Below are 8,110 nucleotides of genomic sequence, written 5' to 3'. Positions count from 1 at the left end.
GAGATATAGCTCAGTAACTCGACAAATACTTAATATCAAACATGCACTGGGGGATTATCATCAACAAAAAATTTAGTCTAACACACAAACAGCTTAGCAATGGATGCTATTATACAGATTTACCCATGGATGAATTTACCTTTAACAGGTTAAATTACTTCAATAGTTTTTTGTTTAGTTTTTTACCCTTCTGTATCTTTATATTCCCCTTTCAAATGTATGATTAGATCATTGCATCAAACATGTACAGTATATTGTTTATAAAGGTGACTTCAGTCCATTACATAAATATCACTGTTCGCAATCAAAGAGTCCCTGTGATTTTATGCAGCAATCCGCATAAACGAAATAGTCCGATCTTGCCTGGGTGCCGGTTGAAGTCAGGGCGTTGGAACAGAAGGTGGCAGTCTTGTTCACGGAATGGCGAATGGTAATCCTTCTAACGTCGCGTTGAGTTTCACTCCACATCGATCGACGAGTTTTCACTGTAGCAGCCCTTCAACTTGAAATAAACAGTCTTGGGAGTGTTTCCATACGGGTGTACTTTAATCCAGACGAGTGTGCATAGCACCAACACCGTGAAAACTCAAGGGAAAAATAACAAAGGCAATTTAGCCAGATACAAAATAATCCTTTGACAAATGCACTTTAGCTAGCTAGCATCACATTGATAACAGCATAGCAGGTAACAGCTATCATGTGAAATGAACGTATGAAATGAATTTATATGAAATAGTACACTACAATGAAACACATACCTCGCTCCGCATATCAAAGGGTGCTAAAAAGTGGTGATCCAGGGAAGGCTGCCGCCATTAACTTAACTTGGCCGAAGGAACGTGCATCGTCTTGTAACGTGCCTTCCCATGAAGCTATTGGTGTATATTTGGTTATATTTTTTTTTGTGTAATATTTTTTAATTTAATTTTTGTGTGTGTGTGTGCGAGATTAGTCCCCCATGCAGATAGCATAATGTAAAAATAAGTCCCATGAAATAAAAGTATGAAACAAAATACTCATAATAAAACACTGCTAGTGGTCATCTACAAGACATAAGAATATGTTGCTCTACCCTTCTGAGTACTAAATAGAACAGGTCAGAGTTCAACTTACATCCGGTCTGCTCATAATGTAATTCACAATATTCAACTATCCCATTAAATGTATTGGCATCATCAGCTGTGTCTCAATGTCAAAGTAATGCTTATGGTTTCAGTGGTCAACAACAACGACAAAAACGACAATAAAAACATCAATGCCAACAACAACAACAACGACAACAACAGCTGATTTTCAAATAGAAAATGTACAAAAGCTCCTCCTATTTGAGGAAGTGGCTGATTTTGTTAAAAAGATGAAATGTGTCTCGTCGTATGTGTTCTGTTGACTGCAAACAAAATCATGGGTTTGTACTGAATCCTTTTATTTATTATGAGGTGTGTTTAGGGTATTACTTCTAGATAATATATAATATGTTCTTTAATTGAGTGCTGACTTAGGATGTGTCCACAGTATCTTTATTACATAGAAGGTGTGTATATGTGGGTGTGTGTATGTGTTTGTCACACACAATGACACACTTGTACATTTGTATAGGGCTTCACTTTAACACTGTGAAGTGTGTATATTTTAACCATCCAAACGGGTCACTTTTTTACTCAAACATTTTTTAAATGTTGAAACCTGCAGAAATATGTTTATTGTTGTTGATGATTGATGACGATGAATAGGACGATTTGAAATAATAATGTCCGCTTGAGAAGTGAGACGCAGACAAATGTAACACACACATGTACATTTTCCTGTAGTGTTGGGAAAAGTGTTTGGGAAAGTGAAGTTCAAATTGCTATTTTTGCTGAACAATCAAGGGACATTAAAATATAATTAAAAGATGAGTCTGGGGCAAGAGAACAGAATGTCACTTTATATGTATGCCTGTTTCAACTAAATGTTTTGCCAGCTAAGTATAAAAACACTTTCAAAGTTTCATTACCATATTAATGTATATATAACTCAAATAATAATGACGTTATAATAACTAAATATTCCAATAAGTTGTACATCACAAACATTATATACACTGTCCAACTAGCATTAAGACCATGAGGATTCACATGTAAACAACACCATTAGATCACACAGAACAGAATTATATGAGACTGGTTCCTCTTCAGTTATGGGTCCTTGTTCTCCATTGAGAGGGTACCTGTCTGTATGTTAAATGTACCAGTCCTAGAGTGAGTGGTTCTTTATATTTCCAAGACTACAGGGAGGGAGATACAACAATGGTCTTGAGAACAACAGGAAGTGTGTTGGTGGTCTTTCTTTGGTCTTTGACAGGTATGTACTGTTTCCTTTCCTTTACATTCCCTCACCCATCTGCATAGGTTTCTTAAAGGAGACATTAAGTATTATTCAAGTGTGTTCTGTGCACATTCAGTGACTCTGATGAATGCTTGTGGTTTCTAGTCACACTCAGCTGAGGAAAAATACTGTTGCTTTGTGATTCTGATAAAATGCGAGTTCTGTTTCTGTTAGATTTCAGTGCTACATTTGACACTGTGGATCACAGAACACTTCTAGACAGGCTAGAACATTGGATATGACTCTCCGGGACAGTCCTTGATTGGTTCAGATCTTAACTGGATGGCCGGAGTTACTTTGTCGCCATTGGCAATCATGAATTTGATAGGGCAGCTGTGACATGCAGAATTACCCAGGGACCCCGTGCCCCAAATGTATCACTTTTTAAACCCAGATTGAAAACACTTCTCTTTTCACGTGCTTATGACTGAGCACTTAAACTGAACCACACTGTTTAGCCTTATAGCTGTTATAGCTTCCTCATTAAATCTACTAAGGAATCTACCAGTTATTTTTTAATATAATTTTTATTCTATTTAAAAAAAAAATTCTATGTACAGCACATTGAATTGCCAATTTGATGTTTGTAATTCTAGTATTTTTTTTTTATTCTATTGTAGTTATCTTTTCTTTTTAGAAGCACACTGAATTGTTTCTGTGTATGAATTGTGCTATAAAATATAAATAAACCTGCTTGCTCGTGTTTAAAGTAACATCCTGTTTTGTGTGAAGGTGTTGCAGTGGTACTGGGTCAGAGTGTGAAGTACACCTCCCAGAAGATCTGTGCCTTGAAGGGGTCAACCGTGGACATGTCTTGCTCTTACACAAATCCCAGGGGTTACACAATCACAGCAACTGAATGGTTTTACAGGGAAAATGGAATCTGGACTAAAATCCCAGATAATTCTGCTGGTCGTGTATCGTATCGTGGGAATAAGGACAACGACTGTACCCTGAGAATCACAGACCTGAGAGAGGAGGACTCAACATCATATTACTTCAGATTTACAACTCTATATTCATGGAAATCTGGATCACAGATTGTCCTGTCTGTCACAGGTACTGGAACCTTGGTTGTGTAATAATTATATTCCTTCAGTTTTACACCTTGGGATTCAATGAAAGTTGACTATGTCTCCCTGACTGTCAGAGGTACTGTAATCGTAGTTATGTAATAACATAGTACAACTGGGATCATGTATTACATTTTCAATAAGAACAGCTATGTTTTAACTAATAAATGTTTCCCTTCTTTTGAAATCACTCTGTTCAGATCTGCAGGTGAATGTGGGTTGGTACAGTGAAATGACTCTGACCTGTAGTTCATCCTGTTCTCTGCCTTACCAAACCACCTTCATCTGGTATAAAAATGGACAACATGTTAGAGGGGACTCTTCTAGCTTGAATGTTCAGGACTTTAGTGATAGAAACAGTTACTCCTGTGGTGTTAAAGGCCATGAGAACCTATTGGCTCCTGCAGTGTGTGAGTATGAAACAAACACCATTGTAAAACAAACACCATGTTGTGAATCATAAGTGATATTTCTCAGTATAATTGTTGTATTCCAGGTAAGGGAAGTTATTGTGTGAAGTACACCTCTCAGAGTATCTGTGTCTTGAAGGGGTCAACAGTGGACCTGTCCTGCTCTTACACATATCACAGTTATCATGATGTCAGGACAACCGAATGGTATTATCAGAAGAATGGAAACTGGAAAGAAATTGTAGATTATTCTACAGGTCGTGTATTGTACCTTGGGAAAAAGGACAAAGACTGTACCCTGAGAATCACAGACCTGAGAGAGACTGACTCAGCATCATATTTCTTCAGTTTTAAAAATGGGAATCATTGGACAACTGGATCACATATCACCATGTCTGTCACAGGTTATGGAACCTTGGATATGTAATAACACAGTACAACTCAAATCAGCTGTTACATTTTCAATAAGAAGAGTGATATTGGTTTTAACTAAAACATGTTTTCATTTTATTTTCGCTCCAGATCTCCAAGTGGAGGTGACTGGTGAAGATATAAAGACACTGACCTGTAGAACCACCTGTCCTCTGACTGGTAACCCCACCTACATCTGGTATAAGAATGGACAACCTGTCGTAGAGGAAAAATCCAGCTTTTATGTACACAAATTGAGTGATGAAGATCGTTACTCCTGTGCTGTTAAAGGCCATGAAAATCTTTCTCCTGCAGTGTGTGAGTGTGGACACTTTCAAATAAATTCCATTTTGTTGTATCTGATATATCATGTGATATAAGCAATCATTATTTTTCAATATTTACATTTATATTTATATTCTTTTCTCATTTCAGGTAACAATGATTATTGTGTGACTTACTCCTCTCAGAGTATATGTGCCTTGAAGGGGTCAACAGTGGACCTGTCCTGCTCTTACAAATATCCCAGAAATTATATAATCAAGACCACTGAATGGTATTACTGGAAGAATCATGACTGGAAGAAAATCAGAGATGATAATGCAGGTCGTGTATCGTACTGTGGGAATAAGGTCAACAACTGTACCCTGAGAATCACAGATCTAAGAGAGGAGGACTCAACATCATATTACTTCAGTTTTTCAAATTGGAATTTAAGGAAAGAGGGTTCTTCTATATCACTGACTGTCACAGGTAATCTGTCACTCCTTTTTTACTTTAATTACCATGTTAAAGGTGGATTCAGCTAAATGAGTTTACCATGAGCAGCGCATCAGATAAGGACTTCTGCATGTGAACACATTTGTTTAACACTGGTTGCCATGGGACCCAAACATTGGTAAAGTTGTGGAGAAGATCAACCTTGTATCCCACACTCTGAGTTGTTGTGTAAATTGAGCCCATTTGTTGTTTTACTATAGATGTTGTGTTGGAGATGGAGCCTCCATCGGTGTCAGTGGGGAACAGGGTCACTCTGACATGTACAACTAAATGTAGTCTGGACCCCAACCCAGAATACAGTTGGTATAAGAATGGACAGCCTATAGAAAACACCAACACCAACTCTACTGTCCATATCCTCTCAGTCAGAAGTGAAGATGCAGGCAGATACTCCTGTGGTGTCAAAGGTCATGAGACTCTCCTGTCTCCTGAAAAGACTCTCAATGTCACATGTAAGTACATTAAAGACACAGTGAATTGTCCATACTCACTGTATATTTGCTAAATTAAATTAATGTTCTTCTGAATGCTGATGGGCTAAAATTGTGACTATAATCAATTGTTACTATTGGGTTGGTAAGCAGATCTAAATAGAAAAAATGCAATAAAGGTAAGAATACATGGCTGACTGGTTCATTATTTCTGACATTTTAAATATTGAATTTAAAAAATGTAAATATTGAATGGATAACGTCCTACTGTACATATCAACCCAAAGCCAGATTAGGCAGGTAGCGAGTGCGTAATGGAGAGTCAAAAACGAAGTAACAAAACAACGCAAGGTTTCTGGTCACACGGTGTCAACAAACAGACACAATAACCCGTGAGTTGCTCACAGGGTGGAAACGAGGAATCATAATAACTAACTGAAAACAGGTGTGTGGGTGTGTTGGGTGCTCTGCTGCCATCTGCTCCAGGCGAGAACAGAGACCAGGGAACGGTCGTTGAAGCTCCCCCGCAGCCTCGGAGTCAATCAGGGCTGTGGATGTATGAGAGGGAAACCCACCAGACAACACCACAGAGCAACAGAAAGGGCTTGCTGTATTATGTACAGCCCCCAAACTGTGCTGCCTTGTTACTCAAGACCTTCCTGCCCTGGACCTGGGCCTAGACACACCCCTTCAGGAAGTGCCCCTTCTCACCACAGAACAGGCACCGACACCGCAGACTCTGTCCTTCTCTCTCCGCTGCGAGAGGGAGAGTGATGGGCGCGGCGCGCCAAACGGTCACGGTCCTGAAGCTGCCCGTCGATGGCAATGGTTCATTCTCTAAAGACAACATTTGTAAACTTTATCCCTTCCTGCCTCGGTTGTGTCTTCCTCTATCTTGTCTTAGGTGTTTACTCTAAAGGGAGTAGGGGAGCATCGTAAAGTCACTCTCAGACAGCTAGTCCTATTCCTGAAGAACAAAGAACAGATAACCTTATTGGTTTAGGCAGATTAACAGATGGTCAGAGGACCCAATTATCCACTGATATTATTCAGACATCACAAACAAAGACCAGTTACATACCAGGGAGTAGAAAAGCAGACATTTCTAAAGTGTACATTAGTTCAAGAAGTTCCACAACAGTTTACACCACACTTTATGATTTCTGCAGATTCATGTATGGTCACTGGTATTTGTGGAGATCTGGCCACGGTTTGCATAATTAATGATGCTCTAAATCATCTCAAACTACATCCAGACTGGCAGTATGAAAAGCAAAGTCAGTACGGACAGAATTGAGGCATTCACCAGAACCACATTCACATTTCCAAACACCTTTTAAAGGCAGAGGAGTGTCCTGATGTTCTGTGTAGCAAACAGTGCAAGGAAACAGTGACTTGTGAAAGCGAAAGCACCAACCACAGGCAGAAAGTATTTCCTGCCTATCTGTGGTTGACATTGACAGATCACTCACTGTGGAGGTCGTGTCTGGGGTCTGGGACTATATATGACTGTACCCTATCTACTGTATGAATGCATTGTTTTGGGGGTTTGATTCTGGGTGTCTGTTTAAGCCATTTCTGACAATTTACAAAGTAATTTATAAACTAATTGACTGACTAATTGACAAAATGGCTTTTTAGATTAATTTCTTATAACATTGAAAATACATCCTTTATACGTATGATCTTAACAGATGCTCCAAAGAACACCTCAGTGTCAGTCAGTCCCTCTGGTGAAATAGTGGAGGGCAGTTCAGTGACTCTGACCTGCAGCAGTGATGCCAATCCACCTGTGGACAAATACACCTGGTACAAGAAGACTGTAACCTCACCAAAAGCATCAGGACAGAGTTACAGCATCACTAACATCAGATCTGAGGACAGTGGAGAATATTACTGTCAGGGTGAGAATGTAAGAGGATCTATGAACTCTACAGTTCTGATGGTCATTGTGGCAGGTACAAGTTACATCTTTGTTACTTTAATGCAATATTACTAGCAATATAACTCTTTACAATGAGTATTGCAATAACAATTTATATCATATTCATCTGTTGTGTTTTACATTATGCCATACATTCATGTCATTCAAATGGCATTTTAGGAAAATCCTCAGTTCTGACTGCATCTGTAGGAATCACAGTGGTTGTCCTGGTTCTCATCCTCTGTCTCTTGGCATTCATCTGGTTCAGGTGAGGGGAACATCACAATTTGTAAAATTATTTGATCTGTTGATTATTTGGTTAACATTATTAATTATTAATTAATCTACTAAACAGGAAGAAGGCTCCCAAATCCACCTCTGATACAAGAGGCAAAAGAAACTCAGAAGACAGTAGACTGGTGAGTCTGTTACAGAACCAGTAAATAAACATACTGTTTAGTCATTTAAAAACCCCTCGGGAAAAGTGCACTATTTCTTACATTTTTTTTATTAAATGTATATTAATATGTATTCTGTACTATTGTCACATAAAGGTAAATTAGCTAACAAAGGTCACTGACAGATTATACTTTACAATCATACAGTGTTTTCCATATTAGTATCATGACATTCAAGTCAAATAGGATGTTTGCTGTACACTCAAGACACAGGAAAATACACTTGAAAGACCATTATGAGGCAAAAGTGCAGAATGTC

General features: G+C 38.5%; 1 long non-coding RNA gene across 1 annotated transcript; it reads left to right on the top strand.

Moving 5' to 3' along the window:
- Window positions 1-1,339: 1,339 nt before the first annotated feature.
- On the top strand, window positions 1,340-3,213 carry LOC106024433. Its single transcript, XR_004576174.1, has 3 exons — window positions 1,340-1,405; window positions 2,263-2,340; window positions 3,097-3,213. It is a non-coding gene; the product is annotated as an uncharacterized LOC106024433 (long non-coding RNA).
- The last annotated feature ends 4,897 nt before the right edge of the window (window positions 3,214-8,110 follow it).

Source organism: Esox lucius, chromosome 9 (genome assembly GCF_011004845.1).
Source record: "Esox lucius isolate fEsoLuc1 chromosome 9, fEsoLuc1.pri, whole genome shotgun sequence".
NCBI lineage: Eukaryota > Metazoa > Chordata > Actinopteri > Esociformes > Esocidae > Esox > Esox lucius.
The sequence above is the reverse complement of the archived record's forward strand: the minus strand, read 5'-3'. Positions and strand labels throughout refer to the sequence as shown.